The sequence below is a fragment of the Ornithorhynchus anatinus genome, chromosome X5, assembly GCF_004115215.2.
Source record: "Ornithorhynchus anatinus isolate Pmale09 chromosome X5, mOrnAna1.pri.v4, whole genome shotgun sequence".
In the NCBI taxonomy this organism is placed as follows: Eukaryota; Metazoa; Chordata; class Mammalia; order Monotremata; family Ornithorhynchidae; genus Ornithorhynchus; species Ornithorhynchus anatinus.
In genome coordinates, this window is record NC_041753.1 from 38209972 (window position 1) to 38236775 (window position 26804).

The following is a 26804-nucleotide window of genomic DNA, read 5'->3' on the forward strand; positions in this document are numbered from 1 at the left end:
ATTTCTCTGACATGTGTTTACCACTAAGCAAATCGAGACACTATTCGTAGCTTGTCAAAATTACTAAGAATTCTTTGACAAAAATGACTAGAGACAAAAATACTATTTGTAGAAAAACAAGTAATGCATTAATAACACCTTGTACCATTTCATGACCTTGGAAAATGAGAGTTTTAGAGAAACTTACAAGTACACAGTAAGTACTTAATAAATACTATTACTGCTACTACTAACTACATCATGATATGCAAATCAAAATAAGGGCCATGTCCAACATGTGGCGGGATGCCAAAGCTGAAAAGATTCCATGCACAGAATCTCAAAAATGCCATCGTCCTCACCGTCTTAAACAGAAAGGTGAAAAATCAGAATTCTGTAATTATTGTAATATCTCATTCTTCTCTATTGAGAGCAGGACACTAGACAAGTTCTTCTTGACTGGCACTAGAGAATACAATTGACCACACACACCCAAAATCACTTCAGACCACAACCTGATGTAAATGTGAGAAGGTCCATTCAGTTTCTATCATTATTCTTATCGTTAATAATAATAGTAATGATAATAGGTAAGTGCTTACTATATGCCAAGCATTATTCTAAGAGATGGGGTAGATTTATAGTCAGCTTGTTGGATGATGTGCTTTTACGATGTCTTCTAGGTTGCTTTGTATTTATAGTAATTCATTGTTGCTACCATGAACTCTCACCAAGCACTTCTCCATCCTATTTTTAGATTGCGATCCCCTGAAAAGACAGGGACCATGTCCCGGGTATGTTTTACAATTTTTTTAATGCTTATTGTGTGCAGTGCACTCTACTTAGCACTTGGGAAAGTATTTTAGATTTTAGGAGGTTTTTGAAGGTGGGAAGAGTGGTATGATATGAAGGGGGAGGCCCAAGAGAGGATGTAGGTAAAGGATCAGTGGTGGGATGGATGAGATCAAAGTAGAGAGAGTTAGCTGGCTTAAGGGGAGAGGAGTGTGTGTATTGGGTTGTAGTGGAAGAATGGCAAGGGAAGAAGGTAGGAAATAGAGAGTTGATTAAGCGCCTTAAGCTGATGGTGGGGGTTCTGTTTGATGCCCAGGTGGATGGGCAACAATTGGAGATTTTTTAAGGAGTGGGGAGATATGGACGGAAAGGCTTTTCAGAAAAATGACTTGGGCAGCACAGTGAAGTATGGACTGTAATGCGGGAGAGGGAGGATTCAGGAACCAAAGAGGATGCTGATGCAGAGAAACAACGTGGCTTAGTGGAAAGAGCATGGGTTTGGATGTCAGAAGACATGGGTTCTAATCCCAGCTCCACCGCTTGTTGGCCGTGTGACCTTGGGCAAGCCACTTAACTTCTCTGTGCCTCAGTTACCTCATCTGTAAAATGGGGATTAAGACTATGAGCCCACGTGCGACAACCTGATGACCTTGTATCACATAGTAAGCACTTAACAAATACCATTATTATTATTATTGTTGTTATTATGTCAAGGCAGGAAATGATAAGTGCTTGGATCATAATGGTAGCATTTTTCATGGAGAGGAAAGGCAGATTCTAGAGTTTCTGTGAAGCAAAAACCAATGGGTTTCATTACAGATTCAGTATGTGGGTAGGATGAGAGAGATGAATCCAGGATAATGCCAAGTTTATGGACTTGGGAGACAGGGAGGATGGTGGTGTTGTCTATGATGATAAAATCAGAAAGGACAGGGTAGTAGAGTGCCTTGCACACAGTAAGTACTTAAATACTATAAATAATAAATTAGGGGTGCCCTGGTGAGGGGTTGTAAAGGATGTCCATGCCTTTTTATTTTATTCTATGCCACTATCCTGAAGAATACAAGATGCTAGTGTTAGAATGCACTTCTGATCCTTCAGAAGACTTTCATCTGAAAGCAAAAGCTTCAAAACAGTTTTGAGGCTGAGGCAAAAAATGAAAGCATTACTAGATTCCCAAAACAGCAAATACACCAGCATGACAAGAAAGGATCTTTGTGTGTAAATGGCATGACTAGAACTGTCAGTCCCACACTGGCCTTTTTGTCACACCATAAGTAAACTTCACTGTCAGTGGAGTCATCTTCAACTATGAAAACCATCTTTGCATTATTCTCTTAACTAAAATGGTAGGAACCCACTTTAGCACTAGAGAAATTTGGGGTGTTAGCAGCCACAGAAGCATTTTTGGAGTGTCTACTGTATACAGAGCATGGTACTAGTCATTTAGGAGCATATGATTAAAGACCTGATCCTTTCCTTCCAGGAGCTTGCAATTTAATGGGGAGCTTATAATTTCTAGTTAATTATAATTTCTAGCCTGTTCATGCTTCTACCATTTTACTAATTTAGGGGATTATCTGAGTTTGCTATACATCTTTGTGTATTTGATCTTGTCTGTAAAAGGAGATATAAGGACAGGGTTTGGGAAAGTTTCTTATAGGGCTACTTGGGCCAAAGTGTGACCTCATTATGCCACATCACCAGAAGCTACAGCATTTTGTGTCTGCATCTGCAGATTACTCTCGACTACAAAGGAGAAAATTTTACTTCTTGGGAAATTTGGAGCATGGAATTATACTGCTTAGGAAAAATAGTCTGACTCATGAGCTTTACCTACTTTCTATATACTGGAGTCTACCTAAATAATGCATTGCACTCTTGAGAATTTCATCATTTCAGGATTTACATGCACTTTGCTATGCAATCTGATAATTCTATTTTCTCTAGAAATGGAGGCAGAAAAACTGTGTTTTAGAACATCCCTATACTGCAGGTAAACTATGCTGTAAGCCAATGTACAATCTTCTTGTGTCTCAGCACCAGAAGCTGGATAATTTCATGCCTATAACCTCAGGGCATTCTCTTGACTAAAAAGGCAAGAATCCACATTGGCAGTTGCAAAGCCATTATCTTAAATTAAGGTTTGGGATTATCTGTGGATTTCAGTTATTTGCTTTAATTAGCCACATTTCTGTGCATCATTGAGATATAGCCATACAAATATGTTTATATACACAGAATGAGCAACCTTGCTAAATTTCTTCTCCTTCTTCAACCCTCTCCTCCCAAACTTTGGGGTACATCTTGTTAGGATTTAGGAGCCACTGACATTTTCCCTATGTTGCCACTTACCCCTGCCTTAGTATGATTAGTTATAGCACAACATGTGTTTCATTCCCCATTTTGCACAATACATTATTGAGGATTTAGGAAACATTCTCCACACAACGTATATCTGTCTGGGGTGGTGTCAGAAGAAATGTTATGCACACATGTGCTGAATCATTCAACATATAATAATAATAATGTTGGTATTTGTTAAGCGCTTACTATGTGCCGAGCACTGTTCTAAGCGCTGGGGTAGACATAGGGGAATCAGGTTGTCCCACGTGGGGCTCACAGTCTTCATCCCCATTTTACAGATGAGGGAACTGAGGCCCAGAGAAGTTAAGTGACTTGCCCACAGTCACACAGCCAACAAGTGGCAGAGCTGGGATTCGAACATATGAGTATTTCAATGTGAGTTTTCTGTAACATGAGGTTCTTCAGGAACAACCCTCAAGCTAAGGGAGAAAGGATGGACTACCTTACAATTCTTGTCAGAAAGGGACAGAGAGAACCAATGTCATTCATCTTTCTTTAGGCTTCAGGCTCTCAAGACTTTTACTACCCTTCAGGGTCACCCTAAATTGACTACAATTTAGGTACACTCCCAACAGCCCACCCTGTGCATCTGGTGCCCACAGTGTTACTGCTCACAGATTCTAGCAGCTATGGTTTAAATCCTCTATCTTCAAAATGTAAAGGGATAACAGATATTAGCCTAGAGAAGAGTTGAGCAGGTGTGATTTCCTATTATTGCAAATACATATCATCTAAACATGTCCAGTATAAGAAACGGATGGTCAAATGATGACATTTTAATGTTTAATATACCTCCCAAGTTTAGTGTTTTTAATTCTAGCTCTTTTGTTTTGACTTCATGCCATGATAAAATAAAATATTTTTTCAAAATTATTATCTTTAATTGTTAAAAATATAATGACAGATAAAATTAGATCACAAAATAGAAAACCACAATGAATTATTATTGCAGCATATTCATTAGTGCAGCAGGCATTAAAAATGAAAAAAAGTACAAACATCCAATTAATTTTGAGTTTTGTTTCTTGATTGGTAACATAAATCATTTCAAAAGTGAAGAAGGAAAACATAAAGAAGATATTATAGATTCAGAGGTGTATATCGAGTAAGAATTCTGAGAAACATAGAGTACATTTATAGAATACATTAAAGCTGTGTGCCCTAGTGTAAAGAGCATGAGCTTGGGTGTCAGAAGACTTGGGTTCTAATCCCAGATCTGCCAGTTACCTGTTTTGCGACCTCAGACAAGTCACTTCACTTTTCTGTGCTTTAGTTTTCTCATCTGTAAAATGGGGATTCATTAACCGCTCTACCTCCTACTTAGACTGTGAGCCCCATGTGGGACAGGGACTGTGTCCAACCTGATAAATTTGTATCTATCCCAGGGTTTAGAACAGTGCTTGACTTATAGTAAGTTCTTAACAAATATAATAATAATAATGACAATAATAATAATTTAAATATACATACATTTAAAAACAGAAATTCTTCCAACACAAATCAATAATTATAATTTGATAATTATAGGCTCTAAAAATAGGCTAACCAACCATAGGCTCTAAAAATGACTTTAGCTAATTCCTGTCCTTCTGGGTAATAATCTAAATCATTAGCAAGATGGATTTACAAAAAGACAGTGTATGGAGTTTATATGACCTCAAATTTGTTTGATATTTGTATTTGCACGCTAATGATAGCAAAGACTTAAAAGCACTGTGGCATAGTGGAAAGAAGCTCAGGCCTAGGAATCAGAGGAGCTAGATTCTAATCCCAGCTGTGCCACTTGCCTGCTTTGTGAACTTAAGTAACTCACTTCACTTCTCTGTACCTCAGTTTCCCCATCTATAAACTGTGGATTCAATTCCTGTTTTCCCTCCTCCTTACACTGTGAGTCCCATGTGGGACAGGAACTGTATCCAACTTGATTAACTTGTATCGACACCAGTGCTTAAAACAGTGCTTGACATATAGTAAGTGCTTAATAATATGATCATTATTATTATTACTATTTTTGTTACTAAAAATAAAAACCATAATAGTAAGCATTAGAATACTTGGCTACATGATCAAGAAGGGAATCTTTGACTGGCTAGCCATCTGCTCCAGAGAAAAAATTGAGAACAGCAATTAAATATAGCTTAAACCCTTTAAGGTTGAAGACATGAGGCAAAAGGCTCTAGGCTCCAGAATGTCCTTCAAAGTCAATAGAGTTTCTGATGGCACAATTAAGAAATTAATTGGTTGAGCTAATCAGAGTAGGTAGTGCTTACCTTGGGAATGCTATCTTTCATAAGATGAACAAGCATTGCACTCTTCAAAGCAAATTAGTTGTAGTGGAAATGAAAACAGAGAAGCAGGGTAGAGCACAGGCCTGGGAATCAGAGGAGCTGGGTTCTATTCCTGTCTCTCCACTTGTCTGCTGTGTGACCTTGGGCAAGTCACTTCACTCTCTGTGCCTCAGTTACCTCATCTGTAAAATGGGGATTAAGACTCTGAGCCCCATGAGGGACATGAACTGTGTCCAACCCACTTATCTTGTATCTACCCCAGCACTTAGTTCAGTGCCTGACACACAGTATGCACTTAACAAATACCATAAAAAATGGAAATCCAGGAACACTACCTGTATAAGTTATAATTCATTCATCCATTATTAGGGTCTGGAAGTTCCAGAGCTATGCTTGCATATATCCCAGGACTCCCCACTTCTGACTGCTGGGCACCACTGGGAGATATTGATGTAGGCCAACATTTTAATATTACTATTTCTTTTTTATGGTCTAGGCTTCTATGAAAAAGTAGATTTGAAAACAAAGTTTAGATTCCTTTAATTTTCTTCCAAAAAGCTTAGTAGTTGTCATCTATATTAACAGTGGTGCTGATGCTTGTTTCACCCTTTAATATCATGGAACAAGTTTTTTTATTTGTATTTCTAAGAATTCTAAGAAACAATATATTTATTGTATGTTGTTGAAGCAGTCTCCTTAAGTCAAATTTGCTCTCAGGCAGAGCTGGATCTGGCATTTTAGTCACCAGTGGTATAACCCCGAGACCAACACATTCCCCTCATCCTAGCTGGACAACAACGAGATAGAAGGTTTTCTTTTTCTGCCAGTCTGACCTAACCTTTAGATAGCCAACACAAATGTCCCTGAACTGTAATTATCCTGCCAAAAATGGTCATCCTACCTTTATTTAGCACCCACTTCTCTTGCTCAGTTTCATTGCTGTGACTGCCTCATTACTGGCTCAATTTAGGTATCACTACATTCAGAAAATTGTAATATTCAAATGCAGAATGCTTGGGAACATTAATAAATCAATAGTATTTAATGAGTCCTATTCTGTAAGAGTACCCTACTAAATGCATGGGAGACAAAAATAGAGTGGGTAGACAAGAACTCTGTCCTCAAGGAATTCACTATCTAGAGGGAGCAAAAGACACTAAAAGAAATTACAGGTGGGAGGAAGCAATAGAACGTACTCATATGTACTAAGTGTGAATATCCAAGCGCTTAGGTACACAAGATCTGAAGTGGTGATGAAAATTTTAATGAGGAATGGTCTTCTGGAGGTGATGTGATTTCAGAAGGCCCCTGAAGACAAGGAGAGCAGTGGTCTATAGATGTGAAGGGAGAGGGGGTTCCTAGCTGGCGAAAGGGTCTGAGCAAGAGGTCTATGACAAAAGACAATAATAATAGTAATTATCATTGTGGTATTTGTTAAGAGCTTACCATGTGCCAAGCACTGTCCTAAACACTGTGGTAAATACAAAATGATCAGGGCAGACACAGTCCCTGTCTCACATTAGACTTACCGTTTAAGTAGGAGGGAGAAAATGTACTTCATTACCATTTTATAGATGAGGAAACTGTGGCACAGGGAATTAAAGTGACTTGCCTAAGGTCACACAGCAGAAAAGTGGCAGAGCCAGGATGAGAACCCAGGTCCTCCGACTCCTAGGCCTATACCTGCTTTCCCAAGGTATGAATGAGACACAGTGAACAGCCTGGCATGAGAGAAATGAAACATACCACCCTGGGGTGTAGTGAGAAAGGAGGAGGGATATATATGGGGGAGAGAGCTAATTGAATGCCTTAAATTAATGGTATTTATTGAGAGCTTACCGTGTGCAGAACACTACACTAAGCACTTGGAAAAGTTCAACAAAATAGAGTTGGCAGACACAATCCCTGACATCAAGGAGCTTACAGCCTTCCTGAAACCTCAATTCCCAAAAGATTAGACTGATTAGACTGTAAGCCCGTCAAACGGCAGGGTCTGTCTCTATCTGTTGCCGACTTGTTCATCCCAAGCGCTTAGTACAGTGCTCTGCATATAGTAAGCGCTCAATAAATACTATTGAATGAAAAAGATGATGAAGACAAGCAAGTTTGGAATAAGGTCCCTATCCTTCAATTTTCCACAGAAAATTATATTAGTCAATTTATGGCCTGTAGACAACAAACAGGCTTCATTATTTTAATTAAATTTTATAATTAGCTACATGTCAAATCTGGTTCCTCAATTCCTACTTGGCATAAAGCTGGACAAGGAGACTTAGCATGTCAGGCCAAAGGGACAAAAGCCTAGCAATATTAGCGATTATTATTATTATTATGGTATTTGTTAAGCACTTTCTATGTGCCGAGCACTATTCTAAGCACTGGGGTAGTTGCAAGGTAATCAGGTTGTCCCACGTGGGGCTCAGAGTTTTAATCTCCATTTTACAGATGAGGTAACTGAGGCACAGAGAAGTTGAGTGGCTTGCCCAAGGTCACACAGCAGACAAGTGGCAGAGCTGGGATCAGAACTCATGTCCTCTGACTCCCAAGCCTGTGCTCCTTCCACTAAGCCGCTCAATATGCTGAGAAACCATAAATAGCCCATTGACACCTAGCCATACAATTCAGGGCTGGAGGTTGGTACAGCTGGAAGAGTGGCGTGATATGCGAGAGGGACATGAGATGATTTGGGACAGAAAGGGGTCTTGTTTTTTCTTATGCATCAAGTCATTTCTAATCCATAGCGACACCACAGACATATCTCTCCCAGAATGCCCCGCTCTCCATCTGCAATCGTTCTGGTAGTGTATCTATAGAGTTTTCTTGGTAAAAATAGGCAAGTGGTTGACCACTGCCACCTTCCGCGCAGTAAACTTGAGTCTCCAGCCTCGACTCTCTCCCGTGTCGCTGCTGCCCAGCATGGGTGAGTTTTACCTTGTAGCAGATTGCCTTCCACTCGCTAGCCACTGCTCAAGCAAGGAATGGAATGGGTAGGCCTCTCCTTGACTCTCCCTTCAATAGCTGAGACTGGTAGAGTACTGGAAACTCTCCAGGTGTGACCCTGAGAGGGGACAGAAGAGGGACCTGGCGATAATTTTTAAGAATAGTGGATCAGATGCTTTTGTTTCAGAACATGATTGTTCAGTCCTATTTTTCATAATTAGCATATAAGTGACCTGAGCAAATTTGAGGGGCTAAGATTGGGACCATGAATGTCTTATCTTGGAGGAGAATTCCACAATAACTAGAGAGAGATCTTTAAGGAATGAACGACGGTCAGGACCAGAGTTGAAAGGCTGGGTCATGTGAGATTGTACCTATGGTTTGCTTTTCTGTGGATTATGCATCTGTGATAATTTAGCCACAGGATTGGTTCTATTTTTTGGATTACTGTCATTTGAAATGTTTTACGTTGTTTTCACTCATAACAATAGCAATGTTTTCTTACTCTTTCACTGTGATTATTATTTTCCATCATGATATCATTTCTACTTTTAATCATTAAAACTTTCATGAATGTGATTTGTGTGTGCTTTCTGGAATATTTTTGAGGGTGTTTTTTAATGGTATTTTTTAATGGTATTTGTTAATTACTTACTCGTACTATGTGCCAACCCAGGATAATCAGGTAGGACAAAGTCCCTGTTCCACATAGGGCTCACAGCCTTAATCCCCACTTTACAGATGAGGTAACTAAGGCACAGAGAAGTTATGTGATTTGCCCAAGGTCACCCAAAAAAGAAGTGGAAGAGTCGGATTTAGAACCAAGGTCTACCGAGCCCATAGATAGAGAAGCAGCATGGCTTAGTGGAAAGAGCCCGGGCTTGGGAGTCAGAGGCCATGCGTTCAAATCCCAGCTCTGCCACTTGTCAGCTGTGTGACTGTGGGCAAGTCATTTAACTTCTCTGTGCTGCAGTTCCCTCACCTGTAAAATGGGGATTAAGACTGTGAGCCTCATGTGGGACAACCTGATTACCCTGTACCTACCCCAGTGCTTACAACAGTGCTCTGCACATAGGAAGTGCTTAACAAATACCAACATTATTATTATTATTCAGTGACTTGCCCAAGGTCATAGCAGAGCCAGGATTAAAACCCAGGTCCTTCTGACTCCCAAGTCTGTGCTCTATCCACTAAGCCATGCTGCTTCTCAATGACATTTTGTTATGCTTTGTAAAACAATTAAAATACCCATGTTCTACTGGATGATGTGTGTGTATTGAAAGCTTGAATTTGTAAGCTCATTATGGAACTGTGTTTTTCTTCAACTCATGCCTAATAAGTCATTATCTGTTATTCTTGTTATGGGACATTTCTTTTCACATTTTCTTGTTCAAAGCATTTAACACATAGAAATACTTAAATAGAAATACTTACCATTAGAAAATATTAATCATATAAGCATTTTGAACCTAAAACAATTCATATATCAAGAAGAAAAAAATAACCTTTCATGCAAGCTGGAAAAGCAACAATAGAATAAGTCTAGTTTGGCTATAACCATTTACATGAACATGTAGGTGCTAATTCTATGCAATTGCCCCCATAGCTTTTTGAGCTGAACAGTCAGTCTCACTCATCCCAGCTCTCTGTAAAAAACCCAAGTTTCCCATCAGGGATGAAAATGTCAAAAATGCTGTCTTTCATGCCTTTTGCCCTTTAAATTTGCCTATCACTCCCAAACTCTAGCCCACTTAGTACCCTCCAAAAGTCTTTGACCCCTTTTTGTCTTCATACTGAAAATAAAAATATTGGCACTTATTTATGCACATACTAAGTCCTCAGGAAATACCGGTGATGTTACTGGCTATTATTATAAAGCCAAGCTATTTGAATATGTAAAGGGTCACAGAATTGATGGCAATGAAGATATATGCAATTGGAAATAAAAAGAGTAGTGGGCCAGTTCTTACCACTGAAATAATTCTTCTATTCTTACTCATTATTGTTCCTCTTCAAATAATCAAGATTCAAACAGTTCTTAAAGTTCGAAAGCTCTTGTTTTTGAATTTCTGATTTTGTTTTAGAAATGATAAAGTATGAGAACTATCAAAGGCCATTTTCATGGAGCAGGATAATCAATGAAGCAGAAAATCTTTAGAAAGTTATTTTAAAAATACAGCATTGTTAAAGATTTTACTTTAGGGCTATTTGGACATAATATGGGAGAAACCTAAGGTACACTGTTTTGCATTCAGTGAACCCATTTGGCTGCTGACTCAAACTGGAAGTAAATTTGGTTATTGGAAAATAAAAAAAAAATACTTCTTATGAGAAAAGAATGCAATTCTATATATTATTGACTTGCTAATAGACTCTTCAAAGCTCATAGGAAGCCATCACTGCCTAAAATTAATTTTCAAAATAGATTCAGTCAGCTTCTAGAGGTACACTAGAAGCATTTCATGCAAATTCCTTATCAGTAATGGACAATAGGTTTTAGACATCGAACTATCGTTGCTGCACATGCAAAGTACTATAGGACAATACTTTGTCCCAGAAGCAGTGTGGCTAATGGAAAGAGGACAGTCCTGGGATTCAGAGGACCTTGGTTCTAAAATCCGACTCTTCCACTTCTTTTCTGGGTGACCTTGGGCAAACCACAAAAGTTCTCTGTGCCTTAGTTACCTCATCTGTAAAGTGGGGATTAAGGCTGTGAGCCCTATGTGGAACTTCTCTGTGCCTCAGTTATCTCATCTGTAAAAGTGCTGTAAGGCTGAGGGTGGGGCGAATATATATAAACCTGACTTCTAGCTCAAGAATAGAACTAAGGAAAAATTTGCATTTTCTGATTGGTTTTGCTTACTAGTACAACCTTGTTTCTGATATAAGGTTGTTCAATTCCAATTGCTATTCATTATTTTAGCAAATACCTAAACTGCCATTCTTTAATTTTAGAGTTTTTTAAATTGCATCTCCTTATATAAAGAAGGAAAGCCTGTGTATCTTGTGCTCTGGTTATAACTCGTCCATAACATAAACTACAATACCTAGAGAGCAATTAGGATTTAAACAGTCCCTCCAGGCACAGTTTTCAGATCTAGAACCAAACACAGTCAGATAGTGGAGCTCTGATTGATTCCTGTTGCTAGGGGGCTTTAACTGTATGTCACAGGATGGTGGTAGCAGTTTGAGTAATCCCAGTGCGCTGTTGCTGGGAAATTTTCTTGCAGGAATGTGGAAGTTTGGAGACCTCAAGATTACAATAAATTTCAACAACCTGGATTAGTGAAAGTCACTGGAGGCCACAGGTGGTAAGAGGCTCTGGGGTGGAAATGTGTCATACTGTGTTGTACTCTCCCAAGTGCTTAGTACAGTGCCCTGCACACAGAAAGCAATCAATAATATGATTGATCGATTGACAGTGAAGGCAAGCAATCCAGGGGTACAACAGAATTTCTTCAATTCTAATGCAGCCAGACATATCATTATTGAATCATCTCTATTATCTGAGTAAACTTTTCAGAAAAGGCAAACATTTTTAGTATTTGTAAATATTTGCTTATGGTAAGTCACTTTTTAAAACATTTCAGGTCTATGAATATCATATAAAGATCTCAAAATCATTCATGAACACCATGCCTGTGAGGGCAATATTTCATACATTACTTTGTTCAATAGATTTTAATATTCTTTGGGAGAATCTTCTACTGCTTCACAGATTTTATTTAAGATATTTTACACTAAATTAAACATTTAGCTAAAAATATACTGCTCTGTGATTTAGGCCTAAAAAGTTGGCTTGTATGACTTACTATTTTAAATAACGTTTTTCAGAGCTGGTAGTCTTCATAATTGAATTTGTTGGACACTAATAAAGTATTCATAACTACAGACACACAACTAGACAAAGTTCATGGCCTATGAACTTATAATATGTATTTGACATTCATACACAACCCCTCTCAGTATGGCACCTAAAGAGTTTCCAGTACTCCACAAGTCTCAGTTATGGGAGAGAGAGTCAAGCAGAGGCTTGGGCAGTGGCTAGCGATGTCTCCCCCATCCTAAATAAACCCTCTCTCAACCCCACTTTCCTTTTCAGTTATTGCCCTATCTCTCTACTACCCTTCCTTTCCAAACTCCTAGAATGAGTCATCTACACTCTCTGCCTAGAATTCCTTAACTCCAACTCTCTCCTGGACCCCCTCCAATCTGGCTTCCGTCCCCTCCACTCTACCAAGACTGCTCTCTCAAAGGTCACCCATGACCTCCTTAATGCCAAATCCGATGGCTCCTACTTTATCCTAATCCTCCTTGACCTCGCAGCTGCCTTTGACACTGTAGACCATCCCCTTCTCCTCCACACCTTAACTCACCTTTGCTTCACGGACTCTGTCCTCTCCTAGTTCTCCTCATCTTTCCGGATGTTCATTCTCGGTCTCCTTCGCAGGTTCCTTCTCTCCCTCCCATCCTCTAACTGTAGGGGGTCCTCAAGGGTCAGTTCTCAGCCCTCTTCTGTTCTCCATATACACTCACTCCCTTGGTGAACTCATTCGCTCTCATGGCTTCAACTATCATCTTTATGCAGATGACACACAGATTTACATCTCTGCCCCTGTCTTCTCCCCCTCCCTCCAGCCTTGTATCTTCTCCTGCCTCCAGGACATCTCCACCTGGATGTCTGCCCACCACCTAAAACTCAACATGTCCAAAACTGAGCTACTTATCTTCCCTCCCAAGCCCTGTCCTCTTCCTGACTTCCCTGTCACTGTGGACGGTACGACCATCCTTCCCTTCTCTCAAGCCCACAACCTTGGTGTCATCCTTGACTCAGCTCTCTCATTCACCCCACACATCCAATCCGTCACCAATGCCTGCCGGTCTCACCTTTACAATATCACCAAGATCCGCCCTTTCCTCTCCACCCAAACAGCTATCTTACTGGTACGGGCTCTCATAATATCCCGGCTGGATTATTGTGTCAGCCTTCTCTCTGATCTCCCTTCCTCCTGTCTCTCCCCGCTCCAGGCTATTCTTCATTCCGCTGCCCGGATCATCTTCCTGCAGAAACACTCTGCACATGTCACTCCCCTCCTTAAAATCCTCCAGTGGTTGCCTATCAACCTCCGCACAAAAAAAAACCAACTTCTCACTCTGGGTTTCAAGGCTCTCCATCACCTCTCCTCCCTTCTCTATTTCTACTGCCCACCCCGCACACTCCGCTCCTCTGCCGCTCACCTCCTCTCCGTCCCCCGTTCACGCCTATCCCGCCGTCAACCCCTGGCCTACGTCCTACCGCTATCCTGGAATGCCCTCCCTCCTCACCTCTGCCAAACTAACTCTCTTCCCTCTTCAAAGCCCTACTGAGAGCTCACCTCCTCCAAGAGGCCTTCCCAGAGTGAGCTTCCCCTTTCTCTTCTGCTCTCTCTCTGCCCCCCTTCACCTCCCCTCAGCTAAGCCCCCTTTCCCCCCTTTCCCTCTGCTCCTCCCCCTCTCCCTTCAGCACTGTGCTCATTTGTAAATATTTTTATTACTCTATTTATTTTGTTAATGAGGTGTACATCCCCTTAATTCTATTTATTGCGATTAAGTTTTCTTGTTTTTGTCCATCTGTTTCCCCCGATTAGACTGTAAGCCCATCGATGGGCAGGGATTGTCTCTATCTGTTGCCGAATTGTACATTCCAAGAACATAGTAAGCGCTCAGTAAATACTACTGAATGAATGAATGAATGAATGAATGGAAGGCAATCTGCTACAAGTCAAAACTCACCTGTTCTGGGCAGCAGCGGCATGGGAGAGAGTCGAGGGCGGAGACTCAAATTTACTGTGCGGAAGACGGCAATGGTAAACCACTTCAATATTTTTACCCAGAAGACTCTATGGATACACTACCAGAACGATTGCAGATGGTGGTGGGGTGTTCTGGGAGAGATGTGTCCATGGAGTCGCTATGGGTCGGGCACGACTCGGCAGCATAAGACAAGATTCATACACATTACAACTTAAGGAAATGATGATTATTCAGAGAAAATCTGAATACGCATAAGCAATATAGTACTGTCAATAAAATAATCTGACATGATACTAGATTGTATTAATAGAAATATGTCATTCAAGGTGTACAAAGTAATCATTTCATTATACTCTTCTTTGGTCATACATTTATTAGACTACTGTGTACACTTTTTGTTCACTAGTGTTTGAAAACAATATGAAGAAACTGAAAGGAAATCAGGAAAGAATGACAAAAATGATTAAAGGAATGAAAAATAAAAATAAAAGGTTGTTTATCCATTTAGAAGATTTTTCTACAGAAGATGCTAGTGAGTTATTCTTCATGTCTTTTGTGCAGTAAATAAAATATAGGGTTGTTAAAACATGAATGAGCTGCATATTATTATTATCATCCTTATAGCAGTTATTAAGGGCTTATTAACAGGTCCCATATGGAGCTCATAATCTACCTTAACCCCATTTTACAGAGGAGGAAACTGAGGAACTGAGAAGTTAATCAACTTGCACAATGTCACATAGTAGGCCGGTGGTATACTAGGTCTCCTGACTACCAGTCCATTGTTTTGTCCATCAATTTGGTCAAATGGTAATGTTACACACTGCCACACACTACTAACCCTTACAAGGATATGTTGACCTTCTTGCTTACATTTCTTGCTTCCTTATCTATTATTACATCAGTGAATAAAGTGTTGTTTAGAGAGTAATTGTCCTGATTATATATCATGTTTGCAGGATCAAATTGGTCCATAACCTTAGTGGTCTTCATCATCATCCTCATCACCACCATCACAATTATCACCACTGTAGGCATATCCTGGGTTACAGCCACCCCAAGATTCAACCTATATTTTTTGATGACTTACCCCACACATCCACCCAGCTAGTCCTAATGTTCCAGCCAAATGTCATAGGTAATTAAACCCCTCCTTGCTCCCTCCCCAAGAGGGATGAAATTAAAGCCACCAAGACTGAATGGAAACTGGAAGAAGCTCTGCCCATGGTTTATATCATATTTTCAAGGCATAAAAGAGAAATTTGAGCTTGGGCAACAACTTCATATAGAAATGGATGCTCTAGATAACCATGAGTTAGTTGGATCTCATTGAAAGGAATCATGATCCAAGGAGGTGCTCAATGAATGACAAAAATCCAATTCATTATTGTGAGAAGTCAAAAGAAATTAAGAAAAAGTTATGGATGTAACTAATAATAATAACAATACGTTTGTTAATATTTACTATGTGACAAGGATTGTATTAAGTGCTGGTGACAAAGCTGGATGAATTTTAAAAGAAGATCCTGAAGTACAGAGGAATTGAAAGGTGTTCAGAAAGAGTTGGCCTAAATAAGGAACTTTATGAAGAAAAGTACAATATTGTTCAAACTAAATTGAACAAATTCTTCACCTAAATTGAAAAAGCAATGCCATAGTCAGCAGAACAAGCATATACTTCAGCCACCTCCTGTGAAGACATATATGAGAATTCCTCATTTAATATTATAATGCTCCATGATTAATTACTTTGATAAATTTAAACTATAGTTTGGTCATCTTTATCCATGCCATATACAGCATATAAAGGAATCTCATATTAATTTTACAGAGGTTCTGGGATAGACCCTAATATATAACATGCAAAAGTCTATGAGGAAATGTGCTCTACATGCGCTCTATTACACAGCCATTCACAACACAACATCAACTTCACTTTCAAAGAACAAACCCAGTTAAATTGTGGGCATGCCTTTATTTATCAAGGAACGTATTAGGCTCTTGAGAGCATACGATAAAATATATGTGCCTTTCCTTGGAGGACTTTATGACCTTAAAGCTATTAAGTTACAGAAATCACAACCAGCTTCTTGAGTAGCCTTATCAGTCAATCAAAGAATGACATTTACTGAGCACTTACTGTGTGCAGAGCATTGTACCAAGTACTTGGGAGAGAACAAAACAGTTGATAGACATGATTGCTGCCTATAAGGAGCTTACAAGCAATAAAATAAACAGCGAATAACGATATGTACATTACGTACATAAGTGTTGTGGGGTAGAGTATCAAAGTGATAGGGGGTATGAATGCAAGTGCACAGGCAATAGAGAAGGGATAACAAAGTGGGGATTTGAGAGGTTAGTCAGGGAAGACTTCCTTTTGGAGATATGACTTTAGAAGGGCTTTGAAAAAGGGAAGAGTGTTGATCCATTGGATATGAAGTGGGAGGGAGTTCCAGACAGGAGGGAAGGTACGAACAAGGGGTTGACAGCAAGAGAGATGAGATCAAGACCACCCGATATACCATACTCAACTACAGATAGGACAAAGATCACTTGTCTGCTCTGGGATCTTGGACAACTTACTTAAATTCCCTGTGTCTCAGTTTCCTCATCTGTAAAATGGGGATTAAATCCTATTCTCTCCTATTAAATGATAACAATAATAATAATGGTATTTGGTAAGCACTTACAATGTGTCAAGCACTGCTCTAAGCACGGGGATAGGTCCAAGCTAATTGGGTTGGACACAATCCCTGTCCCACATGGGTCTCAAGTCTTAATCGCCATTTTACAGATAAGGTAACTGAGGCACAGAGAAGTTAAGTGACTTGCCCAAGGTCATGCAGCAGACAAGCAGCACAGCCGAGATTAGAACTCAAGTTCCTCTGAATCTCGGGCCCGTGATCTACCTCGTAGACGAGTAGTGTCTATTGACTACTCAATTACTGAACTTCTAGTTTAAGTGATTAGCTACTGTACAAAGCAGGAAAAAGATTTATGGGCAAGACATAGAGATAATCAATGATGGCAGAAAGAAAGCTGCTGGACACATGTGGCTGAAAGTGGAGCAAAATATGCCACTGCCCTGGAGGAAGAGGCTGTGCCAATACCTTCTCCCACCTCTAGACTGTAAGCTTGTTATGGGCAGGGAATTTGTCAGCTATCTCTGCTGTATTGTACTCTCCCAAGCACTTAGTACAGTGCTCTGCAAACAGTAAGTGCTCAATAAATACAATTAAATGAATGAATAGTTAACGCTCAATAAATACCATTGACTGATTGTTTAATTGGATGCCTTCACAAAGCTCCTGAGAATTTTTCTGAGCTCATTTACAGGAAAACCACCATACAATACCTGTCACTGAATAAAACCAGCATGATATACTCAGATTTTTATAAATGAAAAACTGTTTCCTTCTGCTTCACATCTTTCCTTTATTGAGCAAGTCAGAGGCTCTGTTTCAAAATAATCTCCAATCAAAATACAGAGAGACTAATACAATTCCAACAGCCTAAGAATCTTTATTTCTATAAAATTAAGGGTGACCTGTTAAGAAAATCTATAGGAAGAGACTAATATTGAACGTCACTGTTAATCAATCACATACTATGAGTAGCATACATTGACTCTCATATTCTTGAGAGATGAGACAATCAGCATGGCTTAGTGGAAAGAGCACGGGCTTGGGAGTCAGAGGTCATGGGTTCTAATCCCAGATCTGCCACATCAGCTGTGTGACTTTGGGCAAGTCATTTAATTTCTCTGTGCCTCAGATTCTCATCTGTAAAATGGGGATGAAGAGTGTGAGCCTCACATGAGGCAACTTGATTACCTTGCATTTACCCCAGTGCTTAGAACAGTGCTCGGCACATAGTAAGCACTTAAAAAATACCATCATTATGATTATTATTATTATTTCTGCTTTTCTCTCAATTACTTTACATTCGGAGCTCCATGCGGAACAAGGACTGTGTCCAACCCAATTTCCTTGTATCCAACCCAGTGCTTAGTACAGTGCCTGGCACATAGTAAGCGCTTAACAAGTACCACAGTTATTATTATTACACTCAAAAAGGCTGAAGAAAAGACTTAGGCTGAGACCAGAACTCCACAGACAGGCTCAAGAAAAGAGTCAGGCCCTTTTTGGAGCAAATCCTTTAGAGTAGTAAGAGACTATCTTCACATGCAAACAGTGTTAGTGTGTTAATTGCATACTCATCTTTGCAGTCACACATACAGATAGATGGGATCCCACCATTGGCAACGTTGTATTTGAAAATGAAAGACAGTTGTGTGTATAGAAGAGAGTTTCAAACAAGAGATGAGTGAGGGGATTCAGACAGGAGGGTGGAGAGGCAGCAAATTTGGTAACATAATGATTACGCACATTTGGTTGTCTAAGCAATACCCTGAAAAGGATTGCAGTGTTCATCCTTGCTGTTTAATATGTACCAATTTGATTGATTATAACAGAATTTATCTTTTCAACTCAGCCTATCTGACGATTTCTGGATTCAGAAGGAAAATACAATCTGGGCAACATTTTAAAATAGGTTGAATATAATCATATACTGAATGAAATAATTCTCTTTAGGAATGACATTCTATTCATTAGATAAACCCTAATTTTTATTCATTAAATTAGAAACAAATCTTCAACTGTGTTCTATTCAATCAATATAATTACTAAAAATTGTGTGAACTCAAGGGGAAAGGTATAGTAAATTAATTGCTTTCTCTTTGCTCACAAATTAGAGGACTCCACTATGTCTTTTATAAGGCATAGGCCTTCCAATTGATAATGCTCATGTTTTATCTTAACCATGATTGTTCTGGTATTATTCACTCCCTGTCAACCAACATTTTCCTAAATTCACTTACATCCAGGTTTTTGGTCCCTTTGCTTCACTGAAACAGCATTCTCCAAGATCACGAACAACCTCCTCTTAGCCAAGTAAAACCACTATGCCCTAATCCTTGCTTTACCTGCCACGTTCAACACTATATCATTCCCTCCTCCTTGAAACACTGATCAGTCAATCATATTTATTGAGCTCTTATTGTGTGCAGAGTATTGGACTAAGGTCTTGGAAGAGGACAACATAACCGATTTGGTAGACATGTTCCCTGCCCACAGTGAGTTTACAGTCCAGAGCAGGAGTTAAACCTTGCTTTTGCCTTCTTCTACTCAATCAATCAATAGTATTCATTGAGTGTGTATGCTGTGCAATATAATACTAGATAGGGGAATGCCGGAAATCCAAATAAATTACAGGTAGGGTACTCCTATGGTTCTATTCCTGTCTCTCTGTTCATTCCTTCTCAATCTCATTCACTGGCTGTTTTACCTATCACCTTCTAACTAGGGGTTGTTACACCTGAGCTGTTAAAGAAGACACACTTCTGAGTACCTCTATATTGTTGGGTTTCAGTTTCTGCTTATGTAAAATGGGGATAAGATATCTGCTCTCTGTACCTCTTAGAATGTGAGCTCCATGGGGGACAGGGATTATTGTCTGATCTGATTACTGTGTATCTGCTCCATTGCTTGAGACCTAATGGATACAATAAAATAGATACAAAAATTCTCAAAAAAATCAACTATTTGACACCAAAACAAGAGCTGTTCAGCAAGGCCACTCAGTGCAACAAATCAATCAATGGTATTTATTGAGCACTTACTATGTGCAGAACAATGTACTAAGAACTTGGGAGAGTACAATACAACAGAATTAACAGACCCGTTCCCTCCCCATAAAAAGCTTACAGTTTAGAGGGGCTCTGCACACAGTAAGCGCTCAATAAATACAATTGAATGAATGGAGGGGGAGGCAGACATTAATATGAATAAATAAGCAATTTATAATGCATAAATTTAAAGATATATATATAACTTCCTCTTAGTTTGGTTACCACTCTTCTCAAATTTCTAAAAGCAAGCCACCGCTAAGCTGCACTAATGGGCTCATCACACCCCTCTAATATATCAACTGACCAATGGCATTTACTGAGCACTTACTGTGTGCAGAGCACTGTGCTACACGCTTGGGAGAGAACAATATAACAGAGTTGGTAGACACACTCCCTGCCCACGAAGAGCTTACAGTCTAGAAGGGAAGACAGATTTTAATAAATAAATTGTAGAAATACACATAAGTGTTTTGGGGCTGAGGGTAGGGTGAATATTAAATGAATATCAATGAAATTAAGTGAATGTCAATGGAAATATATCATTTCATTTACTTATACATCCATGTACTCATCCTTTATTGTGGTGATAGTGCATAACTTTCAACCCCCATACAATAAAGGACTAATTGTTGAAGTAGCTGCCCACATAATTTCAAATGTAGAGCAGTAGCTTTAAACCTTGTTAAAAACAATAAGGTCCATTTTAAATATGGTGCAACTAGTCTCCAGTGGTTACCATTATGCACATTATTTTATGGGTCTCCATCATCACTACTAATATTTGATCAACTCCAATGTGTATATTGCTAGACTAGGAGCTTGCATGCTACCCATAAAATAAATTATTTAGTAAATTGTTTTATTAATAGTGCACAAATACAAAGTTGAGAAAGGGAAGTCTCATAAAAATGTCCTTTCCTCCTAGAGCAGTAAAAATCTTATGCCCATTACAATGGTTTACATAATGAACAATGAGAAAAAAGCCATGCATTTAGTTAGAATTTTCTTACTGTATCAACTTTTTACCAGGAGAAAGCAAGGAGGTTTGAGAAATGTGCTAACTCATTTATGATAGCTAGGGAACCATGTATTAAACTACTGCTTAACACCATACTGAGGGAAGGCTAGTGGCCAACCCTTGCTAAAACATGAATGTAAGAACAATATTGTCTTCTTGTTGCTAAAAATAGACAATGAGCTTCATCCTGAATTTGAAGAACTACACCAACTTACCATAATAAGTACGGAATGCTTGTGACCTGGAAGAAAAAAACGCTCCTGGCAAATGCGGTTGTTCTGGTCATAGAGCTCAGTACTTGGCTGATTATAGTTGTGAGTTGTGTATTTTCTTTAAGTTTTGTTAGCTACTACTGACTATATATCTTCTTCACACTTCATCCAGCACTGATGTTGATGCTCTAAAGAAAAAAATGTGTCTACCAACATGTAAAGATATGGCTTTGTTTCACTTCCTTATATTTCTGCTTTGTTTAGGGAAGTGAGAGAGAGATGATGAATACTAAGCACAAAATGGTGAAAGGAAAGGATCTTCTCATGAAACAACATGTTAGGAAATAAATGAAAAAACTATTGGAGTATAAATCAAAGGCATGGAACCCATCATTGTTGTTGTTGTCTTATACTGTCAAGTCATGTCCGACCCATAGAAACTCCATGGACACATCTCTCCCAGAATGCCCCACCTCCATCTGCAATCGTTCTGGTAGTGCATCCACAGAGTTTTCTTGCTAAATATATGGAAGTAGTTTACCATTGTCGCCTTCCACGCAGTAAACTTGAGTCTCTGGCCTCGACTCTCTCCCGTGCCGCTGCTGCCCAGCATGGGTGAGTTTTGCCTTGTAGCAGATTGCCTTCCATTCACTAGCCACTGCCCAAGCTAGGAATGGAATGGGTAGGCCTCTGCTCTACTCTCCCTCCCATAGTCGAGACTGGTAGAGTACTGGAAACTCTCCAGGTGCGACCCTGAGAGGTGAGAACCCATCGTAGAATGTAAGTAACCCAAAGAGTCCCCAATTAGCATTCATTTGGCAACCCAGGGTGGGAACCCAAGTTAGAGTAGTGGACAACAGACCTATAACTATCCACAATGTGTAAAGAGAACTGAAAGACTGGGATTACCTGGTCAAGATGGGCTTTTTAGCAGGGCAGAGGGAGGAAGTGTAGTGGCCTAGTATAGAGCCTGAGTTCTACTCTCCATGTATAGAGTTGATGTTCGTTTTTTTGAGTTTGGTTCTTTTTGAGTACCTGAATACGAGTAATGCATGAATCAGCATGTGCAGTGGATAGAACATGGGCCTTGGAGTCAAAAGATCATGGGATCTAATTCCGGCTCTACCACTTGTCTGCTGTGTGACCTTCTGCCTCTCTGCCACCCCTTCACCTCCCCTCAGCTAAGCCCCCTTTCCCCCCCCTTCCCCTCTGCTCCACTCCCTCTCCCTGCCCCTCCCCTCAGCACTGTGCTCGTCCACTCATTTATATATATTTTTATTACCCTATTTATTTTGTTAATGAGGTGTACATCCCCTTGATTCTATTTATTGCTATTGTTTTTGTCTGTCTGTCTCCCCTGATTAGACTGTAAGCCCATCAATGGGCAGAGATTGTCTCTACCTGTTGTCAAATAGTACATTCCAAGCGCTTAGTACAATGCTCTGCATACAGTAAGCGCTCAATAAATACTATTGAATGAAAATCACTTCACTTCTCTGTGCCTCAGTTACTCCATCTGAAAAATGGGGATTGAAACTGTGAAGCCCAGTGTCCAAACCCAATTTCCTTGTATTTATTCATTCATTCAGTCATATTTATTGAGCACTTACTGTGTGCAGAGCAGTGTACTAAGTTCATTGTAGGCAGGGAATGTCATCTTTTTTGGTTGTATTGTACTTTCCCAAGTGCTTAGGACAGTGCTCTGCACACATTAAGTGCTCAATAAATACGATTGAATTGAATTACAATACAACAATAAACAGACACATTCCCTACCCACAATGAACTTACAGTCTAAAGGGCAAGGAGAAAGACATTAATATAAAAAAATACAGATATGTACATAAATGGGTCTGGGAGTGGGGAAGAACAGAGGGAGCAAGTCAAGGCAATGCAGAAGGGAGTGGGGGAAGAGGAAAGGGGAGGCTTAGTTACGCAAGGCCTCCTGTAGGAGGTGTGCTTTCAATAAAGCTTTGAATGCGGGGGAGAGTAATGGTCTGTCAGATCTGAAGAGGGAGGGCATTCCAGGCCAGGGGCAGGATGTAGGCGAGGGGTCGATGGCAATATAGGTGAGATCGAGGCACAGTGAGAAGATTAACATTAGAGGAGCAAAGTGTGTGGGGTGGGTTGTAATATGAGAGTGGTGAGGTGATGTAGGAGGGAGCAAGGTGATGGAGTGCTTTAAAGTCAATAGTGAGGAGTTTTTGTCTGATGTGGAGGTGGATGGACAAGCATTGGTGCTTTCTGAGGAGTGGTGTGACATGTCCTGAACATTTTTGTAGAAAAATGATCCGGGCAGCAAAGTGAAGTATAGACTGGAGTGGGGAGAAGCAGGAGGCTGGGAGGTCAGCAAGGAGGCTGACGAAGTAATCCAAGCAGGATAGGATGAGTGATTGTATTAACATGGTAGGAGTTTGGATGGAGAAGAAAGGGTGGATTTTACCAATGCTGTGAAGGTGGGACCAAAAGGATTTAGTGATGTGGGTTTGAATGAGAGAGAGTAAAGGATAATGCCAAGGTTACGGAATTGTGAGACAGGAAGGATGGTGGTACCATCCACAGTAATGGGAAAGATGGGGAAAGATAGGGTTTGGGTGGGAAGATCTATTTATGTAGACTCGAAGATGTAATAAAATTAAGGAGGGTGCTGGCCATGATTTCTGTTTTTCTCTTTGCTGAATTGCTAAATAAAAATAATTGAGAATTATTCCTCACTATCAAAAAAAACCCTTAGTCTATTTGTTGCTTTTGTTAAGTGGTTGTTCGCAGACTATAACACAATGGGTTTTAGGCAAGGTCAGCTTGGCATGAGGGGCTCTGTGGAAGTCAGGAAGACTATGAGACAATGACAGAGATGTCAGTGGTAATATAGTAAAGAAAATGTCAAAATCACACAAAATAAGAGTCAAGAAGATATTCTAAAGGAAAATTTACATGTCAAAATTTTAACCATATATATGAAATGAATGTGGCCTTTTTTTTTTGCCAAGAGGAGCAGAAGTTTGATCCCTGTCAGGCAGGTTAAAAGACATTTAATCAAAAACTGTTGAACAAGAAGCAGTAATATTCACCAGAGAAATCTTCAATGGATTAACTGGGAGAATTGAGCCCTAGAAAGTCCCCTATTTGACTAGCTGGGAGGATGAAAGCAAGTCTGATGGAAGTTTAACCATGTGTTTAATAATGCTCCCTTGCTCAGTTTAATGGAGGTTCAAGATAAGATTCTATTTACACCTGAATGATTACTGTAAAGCAATGAAATACCAAACATACGCCAAGAGAGATGGGCATTCCAGAGGATGGTGGTAAACATGCCCGCCTCTTGGCCGAAAGGGATAGTTATGGAGTCAGGATTTAGGAATTAATACAACTATGGAGAATAAAATCATTCTACTTTAACACTATCTGATGCCCTAAACATTGCCTGCCTCATGAAACTCTGAACTGCTCTCTAAAGATGGCACCTAGTTAACTTTAATCTTACAGGGCAATATCTCTTCGTTCAAACAGTACAGAAGAGTGTGTTGATCAAGTATAGGTCTTTTCACATATGTTTATATTACAATCAGACTGGAATATGACAACACAGTTGGGAACATTTGCTAACATACCCCAGAATACGTAAACTTCACTCCCAGAGATATGTCCAATCACTGCCCCTCATCTCTTTGCCTCAATCCCTTCCCACTCTCCCCTGTTCCCAACAGTTTTACTAACCTCTATGCTCCAAACTTGGCCTCTCCTTCCCTGGGTCCCCTTACATTCTACCATTTTTTTTCTTTTTACGAAACCAGAGATGTCAGCCACATATGCAAGAAGCAGCATGGCTTAGTGGAAAGAGCCTGGGCTTGGGAGTCACAGGTCATGGGTTCTAATCCTGGCTCTGCCACTTGACAGCTGTGTAATTTGGGGCAAGTCATTTCACTTATCTGTGCCTCAGTTAATTCATCTGTAAAATGGGGATTCAGACTGTGAGCCCCATGTGGGACAACCTAATAACCTTGTATCTACCCCAGTGCTTAGAACAGTGCGTGGCACATAGTAAGCACTTAACAAATACCATCATCATCATATGCAGCACTGTCCCTTCCCAGCCCCAGCTATTGATAACATGCCAGGAAAAACAATGAAAAGGGGGTTTGCAATTTGAAAGTGGCAGTGAATCACTTGTTTAAAAGCAGGAACAAAAAAGAAATAAAAACTTGACCAGTCCTAGAAATGGCTGGGGAATGAGTCTGGGTTGTATATAGGGGCAGGAAAATGTTACCGATGTTTGAACTGGAATGCTAAATCCCTGGTCCTACCTACTTGCACTAAGCAGTTTAGTTAGTCCCCAATATATGTCTCTCACATGGCTCTCTGGATAGTACTGACTTTCTTCCCCTGACAGTGCTCTCAGTTTCTATGGTCTCTCACCTCCCGGGCCCTGCTCAAGCCACTGTCCCCTGTGGCTGATACAGGGCCTTGGGTCCTCCAGAAGAAGCACAAATCCCTGGCATAATGATGCAAATATCCTCGTGCCCTCTGGCTGTTGCCTCTTCCAACAACCACTGTGAACAACACTGGGCTTTTGACACTTCCCCACCTCCACTCCATTTTAGGTTGTAGGTTCCATGAAGGCAGAGTCTCTGCTTTTTAATAGTTTAGTCTAATGTTTTGCCCATAGTAGGTGCTCAATAACTACTATTAAATTAATAAAAGCATATCTGAAACCCTAAATATTTACATCTTTGCCCATTCATGCATCCATTTAGGCCATAAGGGAATTTATTATAGTTATCTTCATTATCTGGTTGGGTTTAGGTGCAGACGTGCCCATAGATAGGGCAGTTACCCATGATCTTCCAGTCTTGTAATCCTATGCATCTTGTACAATATTTAGATATTTATTTAAACAGCCTGTTCCAACTTATTTTGATTATCAAATCATATAGCTGGAAGGGACCTCAAGAAGCCATCTAATCCATCTCTGTCTAAAAGCATTCACACACCAAACTCTCCCAGGTCAAACGTTTGCCCAGTCTTTTTTGAGAGATACCAGGGAACAGATATTCCAGACCAACCTTGGATGTCTGTGTACATCACCCTAACAGACACTTTTTCAAAACATTTCTAACTGAATTCTCTCTTGCTATGATTAAGCCTATTTTGTCCTGTTTGATATTTTAGGAAGATGAAGAACAAGGTCATCTATATTCTTCTCATTAGAGCCATTCAGAAAACTTGAATGGTTAGGTTAAAACTCACCCTTCTTTCCTCCAGCACTTTCACTTTTTCTCAGAAGACTTCAGATAACTTCTAGCCCTATAATCAATAATATTTGCTACTTTTCTTTTTGTTCATTTTAATCAAGGGCCAAATGGCAAGGACTCACATAATATTCAAAATATGATAGTGATGCTATCTATGGTGATAGTGATGTCATAAGCATCTAAAAGATAGAATTAACATTGCATGTAAATTCATGAGTGTATTTGGATTGAGCAAAATGAATGATGAAAGCCCTTATAACAAAGTTAGTCAAATTATTTTTCACTGAGAGCTTTGGAAAAGCTTTAGCATTTTTCTTCTTATTGATATTAGTTTTGTTCTCTGGCAGCTGAGACAGCAGTTATTAATGTATAAACACAGAATATTAATACAAAACATGACACTTAGCACCTACATTGCTTTAAGTACAATAGGACTATTTCTAGAAAAAGATTGGCATATCTATGGAA

General features: G+C 39.7%; 1 protein-coding gene and 2 non-coding genes across 5 annotated transcripts in view; all 3 read right to left on the reverse strand.

Annotated features, from left to right (window-relative positions):
* LINGO2 (leucine rich repeat and Ig domain containing 2) overlaps nucleotides 1-26804 on the reverse strand; it is a 900663-nt gene that overhangs the window by 717436 nt on the left and 156423 nt on the right. The window lies entirely within an intron of this gene.
* LOC114808509 lies at nucleotides 8357-8494 on the reverse strand. Its single transcript, XR_003756357.1, has one exon. It is a non-coding gene; the product is annotated as a small nucleolar RNA SNORA7 (small nucleolar RNA).
* Nucleotides 21710-21847, reverse strand: LOC114808497. Its single transcript, XR_003756345.1, has one exon. It is a non-coding gene; the product is annotated as a small nucleolar RNA SNORA7 (small nucleolar RNA).